The sequence below is a fragment of the Crocodylus porosus genome, unplaced genomic scaffold, assembly GCF_001723895.1.
Source record: "Crocodylus porosus isolate Cpor-Errol unplaced genomic scaffold, CroPor_comp1, whole genome shotgun sequence".
In the NCBI taxonomy this organism is placed as follows: Eukaryota; Metazoa; Chordata; order Crocodylia; family Crocodylidae; genus Crocodylus; species Crocodylus porosus.
Genome location: NW_017728919.1, coordinates 1,754,184 through 1,782,059, shown reverse-complemented (window position 1 = coordinate 1,782,059; position 27,876 = coordinate 1,754,184). Strand labels below are relative to the sequence as shown.

The following is a 27,876-nucleotide window of genomic DNA, read 5'->3' as shown; positions in this document are numbered from 1 at the left end:
CCCAGACAAATCCTCGCCGCAGGGCCTGGGGACCTCGGGCATGCTCACCTCCAAGCCTGAGATGCCAAGAGAAAGCAGCCTCCTGGCTCACGGCCTTGCAAAGCCCCTCACCTGAGTGCCGGGCTGGTCCCCAAGCCAGAGCAGATCCCATCCGAGGCACAGAGGAGCAGAGGGCACATTAGAGCTGGGGTCATGCCGTGACCTTCACCCTGCCCTAGTGACAAACAAGGCCCTCCTGGGGGAGCTGCCTGCCCCCCCTGCCCTCGGGTAATTGATTTAACTGATTGCCAATTAGGCACTTAGCAGTGAAGGCTGGGCCCAGACCGCCAGCAGCTGCTGGCGCTGCACACAGGTGAAGCCCCTGACCCGCTCCAGGGTTGCTGCCCAGCACAGACGGGATTAGCAGCCCCCGAGGTGCAGGGTCAGTCCTGCCTCCAAACAACAGTCTGACGCGCCCTCGTCTTTGCTGCCAGGGTCTCAGCCCTGGACAGGGTGTTTTGTTTGGGGCATTTCTCTGCAACCACGAAGGCTTTAACGGAGCCTGAGCAAGTGGCCAAGGCTCCTATGGGATCCCGGGGACCCCAGTGCCAGCGGCTTAGACCTGGTGTGACGTTGGGGTGACCGTCTGCCCTTCCTCCACCCCTCGCTGCACGTCCTGAGCAGGACCCCCTTTGGAGGCAGCTGCAGGTCCCATCCCACTGCTGGGACCCAGTGGCTCTGCTCAAGCAACCTGGGAAGAAACCTAATCTAAGGTTGGGGAGAGAGAGGAGAGGCGCGAGGGATGAGCCGTTGTCCCCGCACCGCCCAGCTGAAGCTCCGCTAAGCCCTAAGTCTCTTGTAAACTCTCTATGCGTTTTATACTATATCAAGGATATATCATGGCTGAGTGCTCCCTCGGTGGGTGGTCTGCGGGCTGCGGGCTAAAGCTGGATTAGCTCTGGGGATGGTCATGCTCTTTACGTCTCCAGCCAGCCAAAAAAAGAAAGGGAAGGGGAAGAGTTTTCCTCTGGGGCTGGAGCCTTCCCTGCTCAAGACGTGTCCTGCTGCCCCCCTTTGTTTTTCTCACGTGTGCGTTGCCCTGGGGGCAGGAGGAGCGGGGAGCCCCCCGTGCTGGGGACCCCTCAGCCAGGGCAGGGGAAGGCTGCCAGGACCACGCAGTGGGGGGGGACGCACCTCTGCCCCAAAGAGCCCGCGGCACCCACTCTTCCCAGGGAGCAAACCGCTCGAGGTGGCAAAGGTGCAAAGTGGCACAGCCTGGAGGCTGCTCCGTGCCTGTGGGCTGGGTGCCCTGGGATGGGGACACGGTCTGGGCCCAACTGTGGAGGCCGACTGCTTCCCGAGAGCCCCCGCTTTGGGGTATGCGTGCGCGTGGGGTGGGGGAATATGGACGTGCGTGTGTACAGGTGCTGTCTCTAGTCTCTCTCCGCATCTTCCAGACCAAGCAAGCCCTGTTTTACGCACCGAGGGAAGGCGGCAAGATCCGTGCGAGAAGCTTCAGCCAAATAAATCAACAAAGGAGTCCGGTCTCGCTGGCAAACTTCTGCTTTTAATGCACAGCTAAATGTCACCTCCTCCCACCCCTTGGCCGCCGGGACTGCCAGAACCCGTGCAGCCGTTCGCTTCACTTGCTCCAACCAGCGAGGACCGGGGGGGAAGGGGAACTTGCTTCCTCCCCGCTCTGCCTCTGTGCCGTACACCCCGCTTGGAGGTCGGGGCTTTTGTCTGGCCCCCAGGAAAGGTCAACGAGCCCGTCGCTGTCACTGGAGCCCTGGCTGTCGCTTACACAGCAGAGGCTCGGGCTGTTCCCCCCGGGAGGCAGCGGATTCGAATCCTGCCAGCAGCCCTGCCAGGCTGTGGGCAAGTGATGGACAGCCCCATATCCAGCAGGGAGGACTCCCGCTCTCCCAATGCAGCCGCCGAAGCTCTGTGCACAGGGCGCTCCGCTCGGGGCGCTGTACCACCGATCTGCCTGCTGCTGGCGCGGCTTTTCCCCCTTCCCCGCCACCGCTTCACATGCTCCTGGTTTTATTTGGGCAGCAGCTGGCGGGTCTCAGCCCGGGATTGTCCGCTCAGCTTCCTAGGGTAGCCAGCTCCACAGCTTCAGGTCGCACCACCTGCCAAGCAGAAGGAGAGAGTTCAGTGAACCGGCCTGGCACGCACGTGCATTCACAGGCAAGCAGCCCTGTCGGCTGTGGGGCAAATCCTGGCCTCCGCTGCCCAGAGCAGCCTAAACGTGGCTGTTGCATCCCTGCATGGACCCAGGAGCCCGAGGTGCTCAGCCCCTGGGGAAGCTGGCCCCTTCCTAACGCAGTTTAAGGCCCTTCGGAGCCAGCTCCCCGGTCTGACAGCCGGAGCCAGAGCTGGAGCCGTCACTCTAGCCAGCTCGATGCCACAGGCTCCGGCTGTCTGGCCCGCTCTGACTGCCGGCTCGTCGGGGCAGAGCCTGCCCCAGGAAATGCCTGCACGAGGCCCAGACAAGGTCCTTTGGGTAAAAGGGAGAACTTTTATTGGACGCAATAAATAGTTGGGAAAAATTGCTCTTTGCAAGCATGGTACAAGGAACAGGCTCAGGGTCTCAGCGGGGGCGTCCCACGGCTGTCTGCCTCAAGCCACGTGCCCTGGGGTTGTCTGGCTCCTCTCACGGCACCTTGTGGGCTGCTTTGCCCCCCGGGCAGGGTCGATGCCTGTGGTGCCGTGCTCTTGCCCCCCCTCTTAGAGATGCTGCTGGCACAGGTGAGCTCACGCAGATGCAGCCCCAAGAAATGCTGGGTCAGCGGCCTGGCGTGCTGCCGTTCACGGCTCCCTTCAGACATCTCAGGTCTCTCTGCCCCCTCCCACGGCAAAAGCCCTGCAAGACTCATCCTCCTCCCCCCCTGCCCAGCCTAAAGAGCAGAGGCATGAGCGCAGCCCTGCCGCGCTGCAGCAAGTGGCTGGTGCAATCAGGCGCTCCTCCTCGGAGCCAGGCAGAGGAGAAGGAGCTGCTCATAATGGATTTTATGCTTTACCTTGAACTTGTGGGCCGGTGACGGAAATCCCCCTTTTATTAATTCAACTGATGGGAAATCGTCATTTACAAATGCACCGTTCACCCGGTGCAGGTGGCCGCGGGTCAGGTGTCGGCAGCGAGTGGGAAGAGTCAATGCATTAAAAGAGATTCTGCCGCGAGGGTGTTAACTGCTTGGCTGCTGACAGATCTCCCCGGCGGACGCACACGCCTGGCAGAGGACGCGAGCAGCGTGCTGCAGCCCTGGCAATGGCACAAGGTCTTATTCTGCTTGTGGGGGCGTCACCGCAGGATGGCAAGGGCCGGATCCAGAGCCCAGCCTGCGCTGGGGCAGGTTTCCCTGCAGGATGTGGCTCTGGCCCCTTCGGTGCAGGGCAGCATCTGTCTAGCAGGTACTGCAGATGTGCTGCCTTTGGGCAGGGCGCATGGTCCGAGCAAGGGCTGTGCAGAGGAGCATGCAGCGAAATGGCCAGCATCGCTGACACTGCAAGGGAAGGGAGCATGTGTGCACACGTGAGCGTGCACATGCATGTGCCCTGTGTGTGTGTGTGTGAGTAGGGGGACACACCAGAACTGCGGGAATATTTTGTTTCTGGACCTGTTGCCTGCTCAGCCTGCCCGGGGCAGGAACAGGACCCAGCCTTGCATCAACGCAGCTCGGGAGCCAAGCCACCCCAGGCTCCCTTCCTCTCCTCAAATCCTGGCTGAGTTTCGCTCCGGCTCTTCCGCGCCATTCACTCTCCCACCTGACAAAAACCGCTCGGAGGCCGTGCTTCAAGAGACCCTCAAAGGAGCCTTGTGTGGAGGAGACAGGGACGATTTCATGGGGGCGCCGGGGAGGACTGAACTGCTGAGGTGGGAGGTGGACTGGTTGCTCTATCTATTATGGCCCTGTCCAGCGGGGCCACTGCGCCTGGGGCTGTACAGGCAGAGCTAACAGCCGGCCAGGCCAGGACCCGGTGCCGGTGCTCACGCGCCCGGTGAGCGTCTGGCCTGGATGTGGGCCCCGAGGGGGAGTTTGCTCTGTCCCCGGAGCAGAGCAGGTGCATGTCCTGCACCTTGCCCGGGCAGGACACCTCAGCACTGCCCCGTGCCTGTGCCCGCCTGCCCTGGCACCACGGCCATCATCGAGTTACGCATCAAGGGGCTTGTTCTGGCTCCTCCTGGCACCCCGCGCTAGGGGCTCGAGGCCTCTCCGTCCGTGGTCTTTTGTGTTCGGGGAAATTTCCCCCGTCCCAAAGTGGGGAATTCTGAAACCACGACTGCTTTCAGAACCTGGCCATCCTTAAACAAAAGGCTGCTTGGAGCAGGGGCGGTGGGATCTGTCGTTCTGGAAACGTCCAAGCCAAACATCTGGGCCATTTCCAAGGTTGTCCAACATTTAGGGGAAGCCACTCTTTCACGGGCCAAGCTTTGGGTGGGGCCTATGGAAAGGCGGCCCATTGACAAATTCCCAGCCAGGTCCGACGATGCCGATGGCGACGATTCCTCCACATGGGAATCAACTGCCATGGTGGCAAAATCTCGGGGCAGCGCTGCCTCCTCCACGCTCCCTTCTCCCTTGCTCTGGGCCCCCCTTTGCCACCTCCCCGGCCCCCGCCCCTCTCCAGGGCGCGCTGGGATGCAGAAACAGCTTGAGAGTCCAGCCAGGGAATTCATTTAAATACATTTCCATGCGGATTAATTTCTCCTCCCTGCTCCCCCTCCCCGCTCGGCGGTGGGAACCGGAGTCTGTTACCAAGGCTGTGGGTTACCGCGTGAGCACGGGTGTGCATGCGCGTGCGTGCACATGCGTGTGGCACGGCAATGGGAAGAACCTGCGGGGTGGGAGGGAGCCGAGATAAATGGCCGGAGCCCTTAGAGAAGGTGGCTCGCCGGAGGAGGGGAGGGGGTGGGCGATGTGTCTGGGTTCAGTGTTTTGCATGAGAAAGGATGAATGCGTTTTGCTGGGGGGCTGAGACTGGACGAGGGGGGGCCCAGGTCTTGGCCCCTGCTGTATTCATCTCTTACTTCCAAGGGGGGAGAGATTGGCCGGGTCTATCCCCTTGCAGGCCCAAGGGAAGGTGGGGGCGGGGGCCTGCAGCGGCAGGCCAGATCCTGAACTCCGCTCCCCTTCCCGTGCTGCTCGGACTGGGGTCACTGCCCCAGATGGCCCAAGCCTGCATCCCTAATCCCACTTCTGGACTTCCACGACCTGGATTCAGGCTCTTGGCACGACCCGTTATAAAGACAGGGGGCATGTGGGCAGTCTGGATTGGGACTAGGATTGGGATTGGCATCTTCCATCCCCGGCACCAGCTACCTGAGTTGGGGACTTGGTGACAAGGCTGCCGTCCCTACTTGTCGATACCTACTGACAGGACGTGCTCCTTGCTGTTTTGTTGCATCAGGAAAAGAGCCCCAAAAGCTTGGGAGGTGGCCCAGCACTTGAGCAAGTGAGAATGGAGACGTGGGACCTTTTCTACCAGGCCGGGCGGGGAGAGGAGCTGTTTTGGGAGACGGGGAAGGGGATAAAGGGCCGATACCCCCCGCCTGCTGCGTGCTGCAAGGCTGGCGCGAGGCCGGGCACTCAAATGCTTATATCAAGGGGAGGCAGGCTGCTCGGGGTCCCAGCCCCAGCTCCGGGGAGCCGGGTGATGCAGAGCCCGGGGCAAAGGATGCCTGGAGTCTGGATCTGGGCTTCTCCTTTCTGCCTCTGCTGCTTGCCCAGCGGCGCGACCGCAGCCAAGTCACCTCACTTCACTGCGCCCCGCCTGGCGAGAGCTCGGGGCGCCCGGTCTCCCTGCAAGGCGCTGCCCCGGGGGCTGCGAGGTGTGTCCCCAGCGCCAAAGTGCCCGCACACCCACGCCCAGCAACTGGGGGGTCCCAAAGACCCTGCTAGCCACCCACCCGCACCTCTGGCACCCAAATGCCATTCAAGATCCCAAAGGCTGCAAAGGAATGAGCAGGGAACTGAACCCCGGTCCCAAACTAGTCACCAGCAGTTGCACCTTACTCCGACCCCATCCCCCTCCTTTACCTGGAGCCTGCCTTCATGTGAAGCAGCTGGAGTGGGTTCCCAGGTGCGAGGCCGTGAGGACACGTCCCTCCGTGGCCAGGGCTTGGTGCCCTACTCTGCCCTGGGGGTTCTTTCACCCCCCGTCTCCAGCCCCGCGAGCACCCCCAGAGCGCTCCTGGGCGGAGGATGCTTTCCTTCCAGGCTCTGTGCTCAGGGCCCTTTGCTCGCGGCTTTAGCTCCCGTGGCCAGAGCGGTCTGGGCAGGGCGGCGCGCACAACAGAGCTGCTGCGAGCGGGTGGCAGGAGAACAGGTCTGCTGCGAGGTGACAAAGTCCCTGTAGGCTTAAGGGCTGGCGAGCCCATGCCACCAGCGTGCTGGGAGGAGCAGTCGAGCCACTTCCACCCTGACTGCAACCATCAGCATCCAGCAACGCCGGGCAGTGCCAGCACATGGAGCTGGGCCCATGCGGGTCTGGGCAGGCTGGCACCAGTGGAGGAAATATATATATTTATTAAATAGATTTCATATCCCAGTCAAATTAGCCAAATCATATCGATCTGAGCAGAACTCAATCATTCCGAAAATCCTATCGATGGAGCAGGCAGAAAGTCAATCGTTCCAAGCGCCGCGTGGGGCACTACAACCGGCGAGCGTCCTCCAGCTCAGTCCCATCACCCAAGGGCTTCAGATGCTCCCAGATCCATTGGCGGGCATCCTCCTTGCGAGCCCAAGCCTGGAGATCTTGGGGTCTGAATGCCCCCAGGCAAGCATCCTCCATCCCAGCAAGAGCTGCCATTTTCAGCACAAAAAAGTTTTTAAAAGTCCCGCGGTGCCATTGCAGAAAGCAGAGGGTGGCCGACGGGCAGCATGAGGAGGAGCTGGCTGGGCCCTCCGATAATGCGGCCCCATGGCGGCTGGGCATCATTACCCCATTTCACAGGTGAGGAATGGAGGCCCAGCGAGGTTAACAGCCTCACCCAAGGTCACAAAGAGGGTGCGTGGCAGAGCTGAGCCCAAGCAGGCCACGACCCAGCCCACTTCCCAGCTTCTTCCAGGGTGCTCCTGAGGTGGTGGAAGGGCCCAGTTCCCTGGACAAATGGGTCTTGTGTCACCCTCCCTCCACATTCGCCCAGGGTCTTTTTCCCTCCCCTTTTTCACTAGTGTCTTCCAGGGAGCGTGAATGTGACAGGCAGCGACACACCTCGCCATCCCGCGTCCTTAGCATGTGCACATGTATGTGCCGGGGCACCGGGGGCTGGTTTGCAGCTATTTTGTTGGCATTGTGGGAGGTTTCCACGCTCGCGCCGCGGCGGCGTTGCTGAGCCGTGAGTCGCCACGGCCCAAGCAGCACGCGGGGCCTCCACCAAAAAGCCCTCCGAGGGTCTCTGCCTAAATACGTATGAGGAGGAGCGCGGGGGAGCTTTTCACTGGAGCCAATGAAGCTCACACACAGATGAATAACGCCATCAAGCCGAGGTAAGAACACGGGGCCCACAGGGATATAATCAGGTCCTTTCACCGCTAAATGCTCCATCATTGCTGAGTAATTTAGTCCACCGAGTGGGATGAACGCCACATCTTAAAGCGACAGCCCTGCTAATTTTCTGTTCAAACATCGTCACTGGCCAGTGTCGGGAGGCAGGGCTGGTTTTGCTTTGCCGCCAGGCTGCAGGGCCAAGGGTGCGGGGCCAGCGGGTGCCCAGGCTGGACACCTTTGGGGGCTCGTTTAACCATCATTAGCCTCCGGTTGAGCTAGAAAAAGAAGTCCCGGGGTAAGAGCCTTCAAAAACAACATGAAGGACATTGGGGACCAGTGTCAGGGACCGATGCTCTGCACAGAAATCCCTGTCCCTCTCCCACCTGCAGCCATGCCCGCACACAGCATCTGCCCCTGCCCGTTTCATCTCGGTCACCTGCCGCACCAACTTCAGCGGCGGTTTCTGGAGACTGGCGCTAGGTGAGAAGAGGCAGCGAGGGCAGGGCAGGCCAGAGCCAGCTTCCCTCGTCACGGGGCACTGAGGACACCTGCCAGCACAGGACAGGTCAGCCCGTGAACAAGCCCCTGGCAGCAAGTTCAATCCCTACAGCATCTTCTAACCCAGCCGGCTTCAGCGCGTGGGTTCAAAGTGCCCAGGGCGCCAGAAAAGGTTGAATGAAAAGGCGAAAACAAGTAGAAACCATACAAAGTGCGGTTCCCCCCACATTTGAAAAAGGCTTTCGGGGGAAGAAGTGCTGCGGGCCTTGGCTACACGGGCCCAGGAGAGGATGGACCTGCTCCCTCCTCTTCCTCGTGGGGTGAGATGGAGAGGGGCAAGTGCAGATTGCTCCCCGCGGGTTATCCCTGCCCAGACCAGCTGCCCCGGCCCAGGCGTCAGCACAGCAGAGTCCCTGCGCGCTCGCACGCCAACAATAGCGCCGTGCCCGTCGGGGGAAGGAGCCGGGGAGGGGGATTTATTTTGCATTCTTGCTTTCGGAAGAAGAAAAGCAAAGGGCTGGAAGAACGGCCCCTCAGTTCTGTGCTGCCAGCGCCTCATTATGAAACCTGTGACCAGAGGCTCCCATTCAACGCCCAGATGAAGGACAAGGCTCCTTTTAGAGCAGCTCGAGGCTCTTTTTCTACGAGATGTGAAGGCGAATTCCGCAGGACGGCAAATATTTTGATTATGAACTGAAAGAAAGCGCCATTCCCACCCCCCTGCTCCCCCTCCTTGCTTTTAAGCCAAGTGCAGGGGTGGTGGCAGGGAAGGAGCTGAAATCACATTGAATTCTGCCTGTCCTTGAACACAAGGAAGGGGACAGGCAATCGCTTTCTCGGTCTCTTTCTTTTAATTGCATTTTATGGGTGGCGAAGGTGCATTTAAGAATAACACTGCATTAAGTCTCACAGCCTCTGAGTCCCCATGGCAGCTCGCCGACACAGGCTTCCCCTCGGGTTCGTTGGCCACAGACAAGAAACCTCCAGAGCGGCGCCGCATATGTTAAAATAAAAATAAATATAAAAGGAAAAGGAAAAAATCCAGTTTCTGAGAAGCTCCAGAATTTGCTTGGAGTTTTTTGGGTAAAAAAAAAAAACAACATGAAAAAAATCTTCCTGAGCTGGCACTTCCCTGCTGGCTGTTCCCAACTGGATGAGACCCTGTTATCTGAGAGGAAAAACTGCCTGTGAGAAATATGCTGAATTACTGCATCTCTGTGAGTGCTGGATGGAGCATCTCCACGGGCTGCCCCGTTTGCACGTTCACATTTTTTTGCTGCCTTCTCCATCCGTTTGTGCAGCACCTGATGCAACGGGTCCAACCTGCTTGCAGCCTGGGGGTGCTGCCACAGCATAAAAGCATGCTAATGCAAACCAGAACCAGGTCACACAACACTCAGAGACAGGAGCAGCCCCGCGGCCTTCAGTGGGACAGCTCGCACACTTGAAGCTAAGCACATGCCAAAGCCTTTCTCAGCTGAGCAATAGGGAAGTGGTTTTTACGGAGGGGCTGGTGCAATCCAAGCCAGGTGAGGGGCTGGTTTAGCAACTACTGCAGTGATTCTCGGCCAGGGTGCCTTGAGATCCTTTCCAGGGTATTGTGACATGTTAGCACGGCTAGGTGTGCAAACAGGATTAACGAGATAAACTGAGAGATTCCCCATAGGAATCCAGAGTGTTAAAAACACGCTGACCTGCTGTGGGCTTTCTGGGGTCTTTGCAATAGAAGAATTGCTCTAGTATTTTTCCGTTGTCAAAAAGCAGGTGAAAATGATGAGCTGGCATTTTCCAAGGGGTGCCTGGAGTCTAACGAGGGGAGCCTGAGTCTAATGAAGGGTGTCTGGAGTCTAAGGAGGGGCACCTGGAGCTTAACGAGGGGTACTGAGAATCCAGCCCTAGTGCTTCCAGCACGGGGGAAGTCAAACCAAAGGACTGGATAGTGGCTTGTCGGCTGCAATTCTGCTCCTTGTCACTCTCCCAGCAGTTTCCAGCGCTGACTCTGGAACATTAATGCCCCAGTACAGGTGAGCCCTTGAGCGTGCGCTCAGCTTTAAGCATATGATTATGTCCCATTGACTGAAGCAAGCGCTTGAAGCACGGGGTCTCACACAGCGCTGGGCCGGGGCACGGCTCTCCTGGCTGCGAGGGCGCCGGGCTGCCCACGTGCCTGCACAGTAACGGAGCTGAGAGCAGCAGCCCCCAGACCCTGCCGGAGTGCACAGTCCCCCCACCCCCCAACATCCTTACCCATAAACCCACTGCCAAGCCCAAGGACCTGCTACCGGAGGGAGGAAACAGTAACTGCACCCTGCAGCTCATCCCGCCCGGGATCCCAGAAGGTTTCGTAAACATCAGCGGATCCGTGGTCAGCCCCTGCCCTGTAAATCGTATGACCCCATTGTACAGACAGGCAAGCCAAGGCGTAGAGGGACACCAGACCGCGGGCCCCTCTCCAAGAGCAGATGACAATGCGCTCCTGGCATCTCCCAGCTCTGACAGCAGCCAGAAGGGAATCAGAAGAGAGAAGCCATGGGGACTATTTCCCCCCGAGTCCTGCTCGCCTTGATGGTCACCAAGAGAGGCCCCGAGACTGCCTTAGTCGTCCCTGTAATCAGGACAGCTAAGGGACTGGGTCCGTGGAGTACAAGGGCACTTGGGCTCAAGCCGCAGCTCTGCCCCTGGCTTTCCGAGTGTCCTTCATGCTGCACCACGGTGCTGTGCCTCGCTTTACCCATCCGAAGAATGGGGCTACCCACACTTTCCTAACCCAGCCGCAGCTCCACGCTGGTCGCTAAGGCTGAGTTTGTTTTTGGCACACTGCAGCCCTTTGCCCATGGTCTGCCTGACGGGGCACAATCTCTGGTGCTACAGCTTGTGAACCAGAGAGACATTGCTGATAGAGAGGCAGCAGCGAGGGAGCAGGCAGAGAATACCTCCTTTGCTTCTCCATGCAAGGAAGATTTTTAATCTCCGCGGGCAAATTGCACCTTGGGAGGAACTCACGCCTGTGCTGCCAGCACCTCACCCGTGTCATCCCAACGGGGCATCGGTAGGGCAAGGAGGTGCAGAAACCATGAGCTGCTTGGGGATGGACCCGAGCTGTTCACCTCCCAACAAGGTCACGGCCTTCGTGCACAGCCGGGGAGCAGAGCACTCGCATGCCAGGCTGGGGGACAGTGTTGGGGCAGGTGTGCGGGGTGTATGAGCGTGCACAGGCATGTGTGCAATAGGCTCTGAGCACCGAGACTTGGCTTCAGCAGCACACACATGCCCCCCGCCACTGCAGATCTTGACGCTGGCCCCTTGTAGATCCTATCCTGTATTCATTCGACTTTTTTAGATCCCTTTGTATGGATCTTACTTCGAGAGACCCCCTGGCCAAGGGTCCAGACACCCTCACACCACCGGTAGCACAGGGGAGGCCGTTCCAGCCCGCACAGAGACAGCTCAGCCCTCCCCACAGCCTGCGGAGCAAACCCAGCTCTCCCCAAAGACCCTCGTGGATTTGCAGACAGGCCCCCCCATTCTACGCTGCGGGGGGCTTTCAAACGCCCTGGGGCGATGTTCACATGGGTCCGTAAGCCTCTCAGCTTCCACTGGGAAAGGGCCCTGGCCCTGTGGTGGGGAGAAGCTTTGGAAAGGGGCCCCCAAAGGCTGCAAACCCAGGCAGGATGTCCGAAACGCAGCCCGTGGGCTCGTTCTCCAGCCGACCGCACGTGTCTGCAGACTTCTGAACGCTTGGGGTCAGCCACGCCACCGCCACCTCTGCACGGCCGTGAGCCGGCCACGAGAAAGGCCCTTGCTGGGGTCTCTGCCTGCTGGCTGGCGGCCCAGCCCTCTCCACCTCACCCTCTTCTCACGCCTCTGAGGCTACTGCAGTTCCCCTCGGGGACGGCAGGCAAGGCTCCCGGGGTAGATGCGGTCTCTTTTATTAGACCAACTGAATAGTTGGAAATACTGTTCTATGCAAGCTTTCGGGCACAAACGCCCTTCTTCGGGCAAAGGGATTGTAAACGTAGACCCACCTTCCCGCCGGGCTTGGGGCAGCACCGGTCCCTCGGCTGCGGGCTGCAGAGTTTGCAAGTCCAAGAGGAAGAGGCCTCTACACCGTGGGAGGAAGGGGCTTTCCCCTTTCCCTTGGGCAAGGGGAATCTGTGGGATTTGGGCACCTGGGAAAAGCCAGACCTCACAAATCGCCTCCATGCCTGGCCCTGAGCCTGTTCACACTGCTCATCCTCTGCTCCCCGGGCTCTTGCCTTCAGCCCAAGGACGTGCAGCTCTTTGCATTTGTGGCAAGGTAGCATGACCCAGTGGACAGAGGAATAGGATCTGGGCTTGGTCAACCTCGGGGGAGTCGCCTCATGCTCCATGCCTCAATTTCCCCGTCTGTGAAATGGGGCCAATGACACCCAGCCCTTAGTCATCTGCCTTCTCCTGACGAGCAGCCCCAGGTGGGAGCAAGGGCTGGCCTTGGCCTCGGCCTTGGCCTCGGCGCCTGGCGGATGTGACAGGCGAGCTGCTTCCCTGGACCAGCAGCCCACGTGCCTGCGAGCATGCGTGCCCGCGCGCACGGGGAGGAAACCTGCGCTTTTGTCAGCCCCAGCATCTCCCCCCGGGCTCTCGGGCCTCTGGATCAGCACAGGCAGCCAGTCGGTACGTTCAGCAGGGAACAGCGAGTTAACTTTATTAGTTTTATGGACAAAAGTGAAGGCGCTCGGCTGAATAATACATGAGGGGTTACCTCTGACCTTGAACCCATGGGTCCTCTCTCACCCGCTGCGCAGCCCATTCACAACAGCTGGGCTGTCTAGCCACCGCCTGACAGCTCAATGCGGGCATTGTCTGGTCCCACCATCACCCGGCCCAGCCAAAAATGCAGAGAAGTTACACTATAATATTTATGGAGCACACTGTCACCTTCCCCCCGCCTCTGTCTCGTCTCCCCGTCCCCCGCCCCTTGCCCTGGAAGAAAAGCAGAATTTGCCCAGCACCCCTGGCGAGATCGCCTGAATTCACAAATTTATCGTTCGAAGACTTGCTGCTCTTTAGCCCGTTGACCCGCTGCGGCCGAGACTTAATTTCAGTGGAAACCCCTCTGATAGCATTCGCTTGGGCGAAGAACGTGCCTCCGTTGAGCGTCACCCACCAGTGACAGCTCGAGCTTGCTCCGTAAGAAAGGCAAGCTTTGAAAAAAGCAATGGCAGATATACCCGGGCAGGTTTCTCTTGCATCCCCTAAATACTGCAAGCTCCTTCCAAGACAACCCGCAACAATGACATTCTGCTTACAAGGGGATGCTCCTGATTTATTTTATTGCGTTTCCACTCCCTGCATAATTCCCCCATCAATTAAAACAAAAAATAAAGGGGAAGAAAAGCTCCGCTCCCCAGCCAGGCAGCAACAAGGACCATTTTAAGATTATTCTGCACCAGAGAATGGGGATGTGTGAAATCTGCTGGCCGGATTCCTTTTCAGACGTGGGAATCTGAGGTCTGTTCCAAAGCCCATTGACGTCGGTGGAAAGACACCCATTGACTCCAACGGACACTGGCTCAGACTCTTTATGCCGGAGAGTCATTCATTCAGAATGAGGCCATCTAGGAGAATTTAACATTTAAAAAAATAAAATAAAATAGGGGGAGAATTTTAAAGGCACAGGCGACAACAAAACCCGAAATCCCCCACCCCCAAAATCCGCTAGCTGGAATTCTCCCCGCGTGGGCAAGACAGTCAATGGAAACACAACCCAGGGAAGGAAGAGGAAAATTCAGCGCCGGCTTCTTAATTGGGAACAACTGCTGGAAGCGAGACTGAGGTCCAGGCTGCCCCTAACCAGGGAGGGTTTGGAGAAGACCACGCAGCTAGATGTTGCCTTTCACCAGAGTAATCAGGAGGTACAAAGCAAGACAATAAACCCTGGACTGCTCTGACCCTGGTGAGGGCACCCGCATTCGGTGAAGGGCAACCCGCGGAGGCCGAATGCGAGACTCGGTGCGTACAACGTAGGCACACGGCACCTCGAATGGACCTCTCCGATGCCGCGGGCGGCTTGGGGCAGGGAGGGAGCTTGCGAAGGACTCCTGGCCTGGAAACCAGGGGGCATTTGGGATACGATCTGAATTCAATGGTTTCTTTCAACCCTCCAATAACCAGCTTTACTCTGACCAGGGAAAACAGCCAAGACAGACTGGAGCGTGAGTCTACAACCGGTGGCACAACAACACGGCGCACAGATCATTTCAGTTGGGCCCTCCCATAAGAAGTGGCTTGAAACAGCTCTGCCGGTTTTACGTCCTATTATCACTGCCCAGGACAGTCGAGTGTCGCGTTCTGTCTTGCCCCCCTCTCATACTTTCATTGCCCAGCATAGTCTTTCTATCAATGCATCATTTGCAGTTCAATGAAAATCCCCAATTAAATGATGCTGTCTAAAAGACACATCGCTGGGATTAGCAATGCTGTGCAGTACATGGGAATCGGTGTAGGAGTCAGGCTATGTTTTGGGGCATGAGTCTCTTTTAACAGATCCTGATTTAAATCAGGAATAACATGACCAAAATGTTAAGAGGAAATTTCAGAAGGGTTTAAGAGAAAAATCAGGCCTCAGTTCCCTGAAATGAATGCAGCCATGGGCTTGGCAGGGCACTCAGGTCTGGTCCCAGGCAGACGGGCAGTTTACTACTGGGATGCCCCTGGGACAAATCGCTGTTATCTAAATTGAAAAGGCATTTTATCTCTTTAAGGAAACCCCTCCCAGATGCTTATTGTTTAAAGTTTTGTTAGAGGAATAAAGGAAAGCAGGCGGGGGCTCAGCAAAAAGACCCAGGCCCTCACCAAGGGGAGATTTAAAAAAAAAAAAAAAAAGCAGCAGCAGCAAAACCAAAAAGTTGGCATTTTCCAAGGGTCAGACAGGGGATGCCCGGAGCCTGAAACAGTTGAGATTCACTGGTTAGCAGAGGGAAGGCAGCCCAAGAGCCCCACAAAGAGGCTTCCAGGCAGCGTCTCCTGCTTTTTCTCCATTTTTAAATGACCTGAAGCACTTCCACCGACTCCAGAGGCATTTGGATTTGGCCCACCTAAAGAGCCATTCGGGATGCATCATTCAGCTCCGTACCACTGTTATTCAAGCCAAGAAAAAATTCTGCACTGAATCCTTTTTATTTCAGCAATTCTAGCCTTGATTCCCTGCTTCTCTCCTTCCTGGCTGTTTCATCCGATTTATTTATTTACTAGATTTCTCCTTCTTCTGTTTTATTTTAGTTTTTTAAATTTTTTTTACCGAAACTACCAGTGGAGAATAGTCCAATTTCAATGTGGTTTGAACTGGCAGCTGCTCGGCTGGTTGAGGCAGCGGTGGTTCTGTTCCCTACCGGAGGAAGGGGTAGGTGCTTTCTGTCTGAACACTTGCATGCAAACCCAAGGAGCTAGATTGTCAGGACAGAGTCCACTATTTGGCAACAATTTTTTTTCCCCTATTAAAAAAAAAAGGAAATAATGGGCTTGGCTATTGTTGGGAAGCAAACCCGCCCCAGCAGGATCCAGCCAAGCATTTCAAAGGGATCTTTGTGGGGGGAAGGCCTGGCACTGCACAATTCAGCCAGGAGTAGATGTACAGCCTTGGATGGTGCAAATCAGCACAGGCCCACGTTAGACAGTGGAGCTGCGCTAGGATCTTCTCACACCCGTGTCAGAGGCACATGGTGTTGATGAGGAGATGGAAACCCTGCTGCTTTGGTTAAACCTTTTTTCATTTGCAGACCCCTTTGGAAATTTGAGTGCAGGTATGGACCCCTTTGAATTGTAAGTGTAGGTATTCACGCATTTTCGACTGATCGCAGTCATCTTTTGCAAGCCCCTTAGACATAGCGTGCAGACCCCCATGGAGGGGCTGTTATGCAGCACCTCTGCAGACCGCAGGTTGAAACCCACTGGGTTAAATCAAAAGGGACCTCGCACCAGCCTTCCACACGGGCCGTGGGATACAGCAGGCAGGACCTCGCCAACGCTTCTGCCACTTGGCTTTTATTCTGCATCTTGCAAAACGCAACCGCTGATGTGCACCAAGCAATATTCCTCAGACACACCAGCTGGGATTTTCCCCCTCTCAGCAGGTCAAAATATGAAGGTGAAAAGGGCAGAGGCATTCGGTCACTCTGCACATTCGTGTGCGTCCTGCCGCAGCGCTGCCAAGGAAAGGAAAGGCCCGTTTGACCTATGCGATGCCCTGGTCGAGTGAGTCTCTGTCCTAGAGCGCGGGTTTTCCCAAAGCAGCTGCCCCTTGGCTTCGGAAGGCTGGATGGCTTCACTGAAGGGGGCACAGCCATTGCCTGTTCAGATTACAGCATAGTTGCCCAATGCAGTGCAGGACTGGCGGGCATTGCCATGACTTCTGCATACATGCTAGGCTTCCCGTGAGTTGACTTGCTCTTGCTGCCGTTAGGCAATGTGACAGGAACTGCAGGCTAATGACACAGCACAAAGGCTAATCAAATAATCAACCGATAGCTGGAAAGCCAAGTGCATCGTGGATTGTACAGGGCGACCTACTGGTTCATGGCCAAGCGGGAACGGAGCGAACGAAGGGGAAAGCAGGAGCATCTTGGCTACACGTGGGAACGTGATGGAGGGAGGACTTGAAAACCAGAGGTGCTGCTCGCGCCGACACCCAACTGCAGGGAGCAAGCCAGTCCCCGAAAGGACCTGGTGCGTTGACACCTACATCCCCTGGCGCTTCGATCGAGAGCAAGAACTTTGGTACTTCCACATCCCACCTGTCTCCCAGTTGATCCCCCCCTCCGTTATCCAGCACCTTGCATACAAGGCACAGCCGCATCCTCGTGGCACTCAGGCCCGAAAGCACAGGGCTGAGCATCGGGGGGAAGTCCTGCTCCTCCCAGCGTGGGAAGGGCAGAAGGGTAGCTCCCAAAAAGGGAAATGCAATCCACCCATCCAGCCCAACTGGCACAGCAGAGAGCGAGACTTGTGCCGCTCCCCGAGACGCGAGGACGGCACGGGCACGTGCTTGCTGCACGGCTCCCGTGTGCCCGCACACACCGCTGCCCACGCACACTGCTGCAGAGATGCAGCTCTGTGATCGTTCCCCGTCCGGAGGGCTCATTCAGAGAAATGCTGCATGACACGGACCCCCGAGCGCTGGCGTCTGGAGATATATTTGGACTGTCATCTCCTCCCACCCCCACAGCAGAAGACAGACGCAGCAGTCATTGCAAGGACTGAAGAGAGAGTGAGGCCAGTCCTACCCCCACCCCAAGTCCCCCGAAGAGACACAAGGAAATCATACAGCCGCACAGAAAGGGGGGAAGGCGCTGGGGATGGCCTGGGCAAGGGAACACAAGCCTGGCTCTGTACCCAGTGCGGCAAGACTAAAATCCCTCATGCAAAGGCTCCAGCCCCTGGATAGGGGGATGATGCTCTGCAGAGACGCCGCCGGCACCATGGCCGTTGGTGGGGCGAGGTGAATGCCCACTTTGACCTCACCTCCCAAATTGTTTCTGCACCCATAGCACGGGCAAATCCGGGAGCGAAAGGACTCGAGGCCTTGAGGACAGGGAAGATGTGGCAGGACGAGCAATGAGCAAACCCTCGTGCAAGCTCCCGACAGGCCGAGTGGGCAGCGAGGTGGGAAGGGGCTACAGCGGGACTGCGGTGGAGTTCACATGGGGGAGGTGAAAGGTGGTGGGTGATAAACTGGTGCATGGCACGCTGCAGCTGGCATCGCGCCGGGGGCGAGTGCAAGCCCCGCGACCCCCCCCCACGAGCCGCACTCCCTCCTTGCACGCTCCCTTGCGAAGGGAGGATTGCACGGAGGAAATAAGATGGCACCTTCTATCTAGCACATCCCTCCGGGGATGAGCTACCAGGGGGTGGGTTGGAGATGGAGGGTTGTTGTAACAAGCATCCTTCCCGGCTTGCTGAGCTAGGCATAATTGTCGCAAAACCGCTGTGCACATGCTGAGCTTCATAATTATCAAGCTTGTCTGCCAGCCTTTCCCTTCCCCCCAGCATAAATGCACATTTGATTATGATTATAGGGGCTAATTTTGTCTGGTGCATCCTAGGCATATGGGCCCCCACCTGCTCCGAATATGCAAACGACGGCTGATTTGCTTTTCCCCCGGACTGTCTGAGACAGGTCCATGGCCTATGGGCAGGCGGGGGCGGGGGAAGAAACCTGGCCGCCATTTCGCTAACAAAGAGATCCTGAGCAGCAGGCATGGGCACAAAGAGCATCCGGTAATTGTCGCTGGCATCTGGAGCTGCACGAATGCGCATTGTGCCAGTTAATTAGGGACCCTAGCGACATGCAGCCCCCGCCCATTATACCAAATATCCCCTCCACCCAGATGCACGAAAGCGCCTGACGCCAGGCGGCTGGGAGGCTGATTGCACATGCGCTTGGACCCGGGCGTGTTTGTGTGGCTAGAGGAAATATGCGTGTGCACATCCCTGCGTGCTCACGGAGTTGTAGGCCGCACACACACACACAAGACAAGGCACATCCGCCCATGCAGATACGCACACACGTGCAGCACCTTGCACTCACGTGCAGTGTACAGCCCATACAAAAGGCACCTACTTTCAGACGGTCCATTATACACCCACGGTACTGCACATCTACACGCGCGCATCCAGGGGCAACATGGCAGCAAGAGCCACCGACGCTCAGGACGGCGCAGTACGTAGATACCACGGGCTGTGGTTAGACACATCTGTGTCCATCTGCCTGGCAAAATTTCAGCCTTCTACCACAATCCAGTCGTGTAATAAAATGTTCAAACACAGTGTTGTTAGCAAATTAGCCGCAGGAATACACCCGTTGTGGTGACAGTCACGTGCAGGTGAGGGGTGTTATATCTGGGTCATCTGGAACATTTTCAAGGCAAGGCAAGATTGCCACCACCTACACCTGGCTGGGGTCGCCTGACCTCGGTCCTCTTTCCTGCCGGGGCAGCGGGTCGGACACAATGAGCCACTGGGTCTCTTCCGACTCTATAATCTATGAAATCTATGACTGTACATAGCTGGACACACAGAAAAGGATCCAGAGGTGGGTGGGTGGGTAGATGGATACCTCTGGGTCTAGGGAGAGATCAACAGAGATGCTAATAATGCAAAGCCAGGGCAGACTCCGGCTGCCTCATGCAGCTACCCGAGTGTTGGACCCCCGACCCTGCCCAATTCTGCTTTCTTGCCTGCGCGGGAGATGCTCTCTTTGAGCGAAGGCCGCTTCCCATTTCGGCACAAGGGTCAGCGCAGGCTTGCTGGGGCCTCGGGACTGGCTCATGAATCAGTAAAAGGAAATGACATTTGTCGGGAGAGCCGGCGGGCGGGGGAGGGCAGTTTTCCGTGCAGCCTCCTCCGTTCAGCTTTCATTTCCCCCCTCCTCGCTCTCCGGCGCCCACGTGCAAATGCACGACGGGTCTCTGTGTCGTCATGGGGCTTAGCCCCACACAAGCCCCTGTGGGCCAAACCTGATGGCTTGCTTTGGGGCCTGCACGGGACATCACCTGCACCCTTTGCCTCTGGAACAAGGCTCTCGTGCCCTGTTCCTCTCTCCCTTCAGTGGACCAGGGACTCCCCGGGTCAAGGGCTCCCTCTGTGCAGCACCGGGCACAGCGCGTCCCAATCTTCAAGTAACAGGACCCCCGCCCTGCAGTCACAGGCTACGGTTCGGTCCTTAGTCCCCACCCACCACCCCCAGCATGGGAGGCTCAGCACCCGGCAGGATTGAGCCCACCCTCTCCAGTGGACTCTAAACACCCACTTTCCCCTTCCCACGACACCCGGGAACACGCCCTTCCACCCCGAACCGCTCTGTCCCTCACCCCCGCTTGAGAGGCTCCCACCCGAGCTCTGACCACAGGTAGATCACTTGCAAATAGTCCTCAAAGCTAATTGCATCATTTGCATATAAATCACCTGTGGAGCAGGACCAAATTGGGCCGCTCTGGGCATGCAGCGAGCCTGCAGCAGCTCTCCAGGTGCCCAGCGTGGCTGGCATCAGTCCTGTGCCCCCAAGGGCAGGGCACAGGAGGGTGCAGGAGGAGGCAGCCAGGCACTCGCCCCTGCTCCCACCAGTCACTGATGGACTCTGCCACAGCTGCATCTCGTTCCCTCTTCCGCGCTGGGCCCCTCAGGATCTCCGTGGCTCTGTGAATCCCGCTCCCGGGGACCTTCCCCGCCCTGGGCGCCTGCACCAGCCCTGGTGACTGACAGCCCAGCAGGTCAGCCCAGGCTGCCATCCTTCAGACGTGCCCAGCGATCCTAGCGCACGTCAGCGAGCCAGGCCAGGGTTGTCTCCTTAAGCGGGTGTCGGCGGCGGCTCAGGGGGTCTTAGCCGGAGCCTGGCTATGTAGGTCACATCCAGCACTCAGCTGGAAAGTCGGGGGCTTTCATCCCCTGAGATTAGTCAGGAGATAACCCCTCCCTCGGGGCCGGTGCCAGCTTGCATTAGAGGGCTGGACATCTCTCGAGGCCAGAGCCCGCGCACGCCCCTGCAGCGCAGGGCCGCTCCGAGCCGGGCTGCAGCCAGCTGGGAAGGAAGGAAGGAAGGACGGGGAAGCCCCTTCCAGCTCCTCCCCACTGGGCTCTCCAGACCCCCGGGTAGGGAAGGGGGTGCACACCTCTGGGCTGCTACATGAAGGAACCAGGTGGACAGCCACCTCTGCCCTGTGACCCTGGCACGTGGCGCACACAAGCGGTCGGCTGAGCCTCGGCACTCGGGGGGAGCCCTCCCCCCCGCCAGGCTTCCTGCTGCAGCCACGGCTCTCCGCGGGTTTGCTCCCTGGGGTGCGGCACAAATATAGAAACCAGCTGCAGTCGCTGAGCACTTGCCAGCCGGCGCCAGGCTGCAGAGCAGCCGCAGGACTCGAGCTCCATAGCACGGGCCTCTCGCAGCCGCGCGCCAGGAAAATCCCTATCGGAGGGGAGCACTCTGTGGTCTATGACACACACCTCTTCCCTTTGGCTTCCCTCCGCCGGAGGGCACTGACACAGGCACACGCATGTGCACGTGCAAGTGGATGTGTGCACCGTTACCCTCCTGGGTTCCCAGGGGGAGCTCTCCTTGTTTCACCACCACCCAATTTCAGTCCTGCATCTGCATCTAAACACCCCTGAACTCTGGCCGGGACGCCAGCAGGGGCTCGCCCCAGCCCCTGTGCCCTGCAGCGAAGCACAGAGCCCAGCCCCAGTCGCAGGCTCTCCAGGGCAGGGGCTTTTGGGCCAAGCCACTCGCAGGTGCTCAAACAAAGCCACAAACAGGCCTTGCTTTGCCTGTTACCGACACGGTCACAGATGCCAACGTGGCCCAGGAGTGACAGTGGAGGTCTTGGCAGCAGATGGATGCAGCAGCCCTGAAAGTAGATGGCTGAAAGACCAGTGAGTATTTAGAGGGGGAAACTGAGGCACAGGCTGGGAAAAGATCAGGGGGTCTGTGGCACAGCTAGGAATAAACCCCAGGTCTCCTGGGCCCCAGGACAGTGCTCTGGTCAGCACCAGGCCATCTCCTTGTCTGCTCCCCCGTCACCGCCCAGCTCCCTGGGGGTGGGTGCCCCTCTACAGCAAATGCTCTGCCTGCGCGCACCCAGGAGAAGCTGGGGGGTCCAAGCCCTGGCCCCCTAGGACCTCCCTGGGCACATCTCCAGCCACGGCAAGCAAGAGAGGGAGCTGGAGGGTGGGGTTTGGGGCACTTTCCGCCTCCTTTGCTACCATTTCCCAGGCAGGAATGAGAGCACGGATCCAGCCCAGTGCCTCTGGCCGGCTCTCGGCAGGCAGCCAGCGCTCCCCAACTGCCAGGGGACGTCCCCTCCGGTGGGGAGCGGGCAGGGGCTTTCGGTGCGGGTGCAACAGGGGCCCAGGGGCCCACTGCAAGGCTGGGCCGAACTCTCCAGCGCTGGGCTTAGACCTCTCTAACCCGCCCAAGCGTCTGATGACGCCAGCGAGGCTCTGGGCCCTCGGTGGCCAGCCCCGTTCCCTGTGGCAAGCACGTTCCCGGGCGGCGCGGCTGGGTCCTGCCTGCCTGGCTTCCTCCCACGTCCCGCCACCAGGCACGGCACCTCCCCGGCGGAGGGAAAACAAGTGACTCAACCTCTCCTCCTCTGCCACCCGCTGCAGCCGCCTCCGACAAAGCGAGAGCATGATGGAGCGTCATCCTGGCACGTCCCAAAATAGCTGCCTAAGCACAGGCAGCCGGCACCACCCGGCTCGTGACCGCCCTCGCAAAGGGCTGACAGCACTGCCTGCCCCGCACCATGGGCAGCCCAAGGGGAAGGGGCAGCGCTGGCTCTCCTGGGGCTTCCTGCCTGTCCTGGGGGCGTGCCCTGATTGCAGCCCCCAGAGACAACCTTTGCAGGCCCTGAGTGGAAGCGGCTGCGCCCGAGAGGTGGGAAGTCCCGGGTAGCCGCGCCCAGCCTGGTGCCAAGGTGGAAGGGAGAGAGGCGATGGGGACCTGCCTCCTCGTCCGTGCGGTGCGCGCACCGCCTTTCAGCCGCAGGAGGGGCCTGTCCCTCCCCTCATATGATAAATGTTGGCGTTTCCTTCCCCACCTCTCCTTGAGCGCTGAGAGGCTCAAAAGTGCTGCACTGACCATGGGGGAGACTGAGGCCCGAGGCACAGGCTGTGCTCCCAGCGGCGCCCAAGCACGAGTCCCTGAACTAGGGCAAATGACCTGTCCCGACCTCAAAACAACCCTGGGAGGTGGCAGGGGGAATTCGGGAAGAAAAGCTTGTTTCCGTTGACAACTTTGTCCTAAAAGCTTCACGCCCCAAGGGGCCCAGAGCTGCAGTGCCCGGCTGTGTCCTCCCTTGTGCACCCACAAACTGCAGCGACGCCGGGTCGAGGAGAGTTGGATCGAGACGATATTAGCAAAGGCGGGGAGAGGAAGGGTTTGAATCGTCCCTCCCCTGATTATAAAACATCCTGAGAGGGCTTCCCGCCTTTGCCTGCCGACAACAACCCTGTCCTGGCTGAAGTCCAGGGAAAAACAGACTGCCCTCCAACGTGGGGCGGGATTTCCCCAGGTATCACCCCGGCTCCCGGCCCATCGCACCCTACTGCTGCCCTGCTCACGCCATTAAGCCACGCAAAAGGCACGTTTCGTCATGTGTACAAGCGCCCCCAGAGCTAGGGACAGCTCCATCCCCCACGCTGGAACTAACCTGGGAGAAAACCCAAGGAAAATGGGGCTGTTGGGGGCTCAAGGGAGAGATCTCCACAACCGCGGACGTTGCTTTGAACTGGGGGAAATAGTTGTCCCACTCCAGCCATACGGCACCCAACACCCGTGTTGCTGCCCACGCCGGCCTCCTTCTGCTTGCAGCTGCTGGCTCTGAGCGCACGTGCACCCAGAGCAGCCCAAGGGGCAACCAAAGGACATTGAGCACTTGGGCGTTTGGGGACCCCAGCTCGGACCTCAGCGGCCGTCAATGAGCGTGCAAGCACCGAGGCCGAGAGAATCCCACCAGCTCCAGCTCCTCCAAGACAGGCCGTTCAGGACAATGATTAATCCAGCAGATGAACCCACTCACCAAATGGTTTGAAACAAGCCGGGCGGGGCTGTGAACATGGCACGTAGGGCAGGGGCAACGGGGGAGACGGGCAAGACGTGGCATTTCCGAGAGAAGCCTGCCCACGGGAACGGCGTGGCGTGGGGGTCCCTGAGACAGGACGGAGCCCAGCCACGAGGCGGGAGGAGGCGCCGGCCCTCCCCAGCGAGTCGTGTAATTAGGATGCAGGGAGGGTACGTGGGGCGGGAGAGCGGGCCGGGGGGAGGGGGGACCGGAGCGAAAAGAAAAGAACAAAACTCATCGTCTTGGAGAGCTGGCTGGCTTAATTACCATATTCAAATCTAATTAATTCCGTTTTGCATAAAAAGGCCAAGCGGGATGGGGGGCCAGCGTTGCAGATGGCGTCTCGCGCCCGCGCTCCACACCGGGGTGGGGCAGGCGGCCATTTTACAGCTTGCCGGGGAGGCACAAGATGGCTTCGCCCATCTCGTGCAGCCAACGAGCATCTGTTGCGGGCGCCCTACTTGCTGGGCAGCCGGGAGCACGCCCAGCTCACTCCAGCCCCCCCGCCCCGGCCGCACGGGAGAACGGGGGGGAGAAACCAGCCCCCTCTTCACGCCGAGAAAGAAGATTGCACTGGGCAGGCCCGTCGCTGGAAATGGATGCAGCAAAGCAAAGCCAACGGGGCCGTGCTTTTAAGTCGGTGGCACGACAGCCCCTGGTGCTGGCGCCCACACCTGGCCCTGTCCTGCGGGCAGCAGTGCCCCCTCCCCAGCCCAGCGTCCAGAGGAGCAGAGGTTGCGAGCGGACGCGGGATTAGCGGCTGCAGGCGAGGAGGGGCGGTGGGCTAGGGCACAGCAGACACACGGGGGCGGGGGGCACAGCTGCCATATGGCAGGCTTCCACGAGACCTGCCCACGTGACCTCCCCCGGGCTGGCTGGCTGCCCTCCTGGCACGGTGCGGGTGCGGTAGCGTGATGCTCTGCAGACCGACTGCAGGGCCGGGCTGCGTCCTGGGACCCCCTTGCCCCGGGGGGCCGGGTCCTGGGGGAAACCCCCCTTTAAAGCAGGGTCGGGCAAGTCTGCAGGAGAGGAGGGGGCAGCAGGACCTTTCCCCTGAACACGCAGGCGAACCCACACCTGGGTGCCATAACTGGAGGCGTGCGAGGCTGCTCTGTACTGGCTCCGAGGGCCCGAAGCTGAGAAGAGGTGGGGACTGCTGCGAGCCGGCGTTTGTGCAGCCCCGTCCCCTGCCCTCAGCTGCAGGAGCAACGTCCTGTGCCGTGCAGCAAAGCCCACGCCGATCGGGTCTCTCTTCTTCACAGCTGCAGATGCTGGATCCTCGCCACACGCCCACCATCAAACCTCAGCCCTGCCCAGACACTCTTGCCCAAGGACACGGACCCACGACGCAGACAGGAAGGCCTCGCCCGGTGGCAGTGACAGCACTGACCGGAGCTGCAGGGCCTTCCTCCAGGGCGGAGGGTAAAAGGGTGCCCGGTTGCTCCTGAGGTGCAAAGCCGGGACCCCCGAGAGGTTTGACGTGGCTATCACCACCTGACAGCCACGGCGTGGTCTGTGTCCACCTCACACAGCCCGCTCGCCTCTTGGCCGCCACGAGGGCAAGCACTAGCCGGGCAGGGGAAACCAGGTGGAGCTGTCGCTGAAGCACTTGTGCCCGGGGGGCTTTTCCCCACTCTTCCTCCACCTCCAGGATGCCAAAGGGCCCTAAGCAATATCAGTGCCCACCTCCCTTTGAAACGCATAAGGAACGGGCACCTCACCGCCCCCCTACGCCCAGTTCAGACAAGCCCAGGATCAAGCCCCAAAACTTGGCCTTGACCTCAGGCCTGCCCCGACCCCCTGGGAAGCAAGTGATGCCACTCACAAAAGGCCGACCCGGGCAACTCCAGGAAGCCAAATTTTGGCGCGGGCTCCTTCGCCCCCTGCAAACCACGGCCAAGCCCCAAACCGCTCTGGCTGCACTGCTCACAGAGCTCCAGATGCCAGGGGGGCAGGAAACCCACCCGGTGTGCTCAGACACCTCGCTACCCATCTGCAGCCATCGCCTGCTGCCCTGTGCTCAGCCTGCCAGCCCTTCAGGGCAGGGACTTTCTCTCTGCGCTGCCTCTGAACAGCCCCTAGCACCGCGGGGCCTCCGCCCAAGACCGGAGCCTCCAGGCCCTCGGACAACGCGCACGAGTCCTCCGTGCGGACCCGCGCTCCTGGCCAGGTGCTGCAGCAAGGCTCGGGCCCCTCTGAATTAAGTCCCGCTTGCAGCCAGGGCCGGGACTCCCAGCATCCTTGGCTTCCCAAAGGCGACGTTCGGTCCCGTGCTCCAGTCCGAGCCCAGGTCACTCCTGCAAACCCCTCGCCCCCATCCCTGGCCCGCGCTGTCCTGCAGCAGTCCTTGTCCCCAGGAAGCAGCCCGAGGGGGGTTTGTTCAGCGACTCCCCCGGCTTCGGACTCAGCCTTTGGTGGTGGGGGCACGTGAGCAGCACGTCATCAGTGGAAGTAAGAAAAGCCAGTGCTTACCTCTTCTGCGGGAGGCTCCCAGGGCCTCTAGCATCCATGTGGACACGACTGGGAGCATCCTCCACCCCGGGCTCCCTCAGCCTTTCGTCCTTGCCTCAGAGCCGTGCAGCCAAGCCGGGCAGTCCAAGCCTTGCAGGCAGAAGACAGCCTCTTCCTGACCAGGCCGTTGCCCCAGGGTGAGAATCGTTCAGCCTGCCCCAGGCCCGGGGAGGCATGACTCGTCTCTGCAAGGAAACCAGTAGGCTGGTGTCTGTCCCCGCGCCCCCTTCATTCCTGGGGAAGGCTGGATCGGGCATCTTGCTGCCTGCACTCAGGCGTGTAGCCAGCTCTGATGTGCGTGCAGGGCGCTGGAGGTCACATCTCCTCCCGGAGGAGCACAATCTTCCCAGATACGTGCCCTTCAAAGCCTGTGCATTCCCGGGCTCGCTCTTGTCCCCCTTAGCAAGGCATGTGTCTTTCCATCCCGCTTCCCGGGCAGTAGCAGTGGCTGCGATGCATGGATTGGGAGGAGGGTTTTTCCTTTTTCTGCAAAAGACTAAAGGAAAAGAAAAAAGAGAGACTGTAAAGCAGCGTCCTGAAAGAGAGCGTGCGGCCTCAAACGTGCCATGGGCCCGTCACCCACATTCCCCCAGCACCCAAGGGCCCCTGCTGCCCAGCGCTGTACAGAGAGGGGCTATGCACGTGATGGATCACTATGCCCCATGGCACGGCAGGGCTAGATTAAGTGACATCAAAAATGAAACATGGGCAGAGCCGAAAACCGATCCCAGCTCTTCCAGCTTGGCCATGAATCTGTCCTTCCTCGCCAGGTGCAAGAAAATTGCTGTAGGTTTACCTGCAAAATGGCCCCCCAGTGCTTGGCAGCCTTAGCTAAGGGTCCGGGCTGCACACACCACCCCTGGGCTGGGAAACGAGGCAGCTGGTCAAGAGCCTTCAAGGCACCAGCTTGAAAAAGAATGAGTGCCGGGTCCAGCTGATGCCACGCAGGGACCAAGCGCCGGAGACCGGCCAGGACACGGGGCTAATGGGATACAGCTGGACCACGCTGAAAGCAGCGATGAGCCCGGGGTCACAGAGCAGGCAAGAGGCAAAATCGTAACCGAGACACCCCGATCCCCAGCCCCGCGTCCTGCCTCTCGCGAGCCGCAGCTTCCTAGCACATTGCACCGTGTCAGCACTTGGCTTTTCCAGGCCTTTTAAATTAGCGAGGATCGAACGCCGTGGTGTGTACAGATGCCTCTGCTCCTCAGGGAGAGGCAGGCTGGTGTCCGGGAACAGGGCCTGCCTTTGCCCCTCAGACCCTTTCCTGGGTGTCGCAAGACTGGGGAAGAGGCCAGGAGCTTTGCCCTTCTCTAGTCACTGCCTCAAACACTCCCCAAACATGAGGCCACGGGCCTCCGAGCCTGGCAGCCTCCAGCTGCTCCATGTTGCCAGTCTTGCTCTACAGACAGAGAAACTGAGGCACAGGGCAAGGAAGAGATTATCTCCCATGACACAGGGCGCCCAGGAGTCCTGTGGCCCCGGGCTCCTCCCTTAGCTACCAAGATGCAACATCCCTCCCACTTCGTGCCCCATCCCCTTCTGCTCCCCTTGGCCAGAGGCACCGGCACGCCCCGGAGCCCCACGGGCTGGGACAGGAAAGGTCGCCCTTCTCCCGACGCGAAGGCTGGGAGCGGTTGGCCCCGAGCAGGCCGTCGCAGCGGCCGCGGCAGCCCTGCACGGCTGTGGCGGGAAGGTGGGTGCCCAGGAAGATGGAGGGCTCAGACACAATGATCCCATTCACAGGGCCTAGACATGGGTCTCAGCCCTTCCTGACCAGACACAATAGGGGCTTCTC

General features: G+C 59.4%; 1 long non-coding RNA gene across 1 annotated transcript; it reads right to left on the bottom strand.

Moving 5' to 3' along the window:
* Positions 1 to 1,529: 1,529 nt before the first annotated feature.
* On the bottom strand, positions 1,530 to 27,161 carry LOC109312335. The gene is made up of 2 exons (XR_002101791.1): positions 26,040 to 27,161; positions 1,530 to 2,114 (listed from the first exon to the last, which is right to left on the bottom strand). It is a non-coding gene; the product is annotated as an uncharacterized LOC109312335 (long non-coding RNA).
* Positions 27,162 to 27,876: the final 715 nt, after the last annotated feature.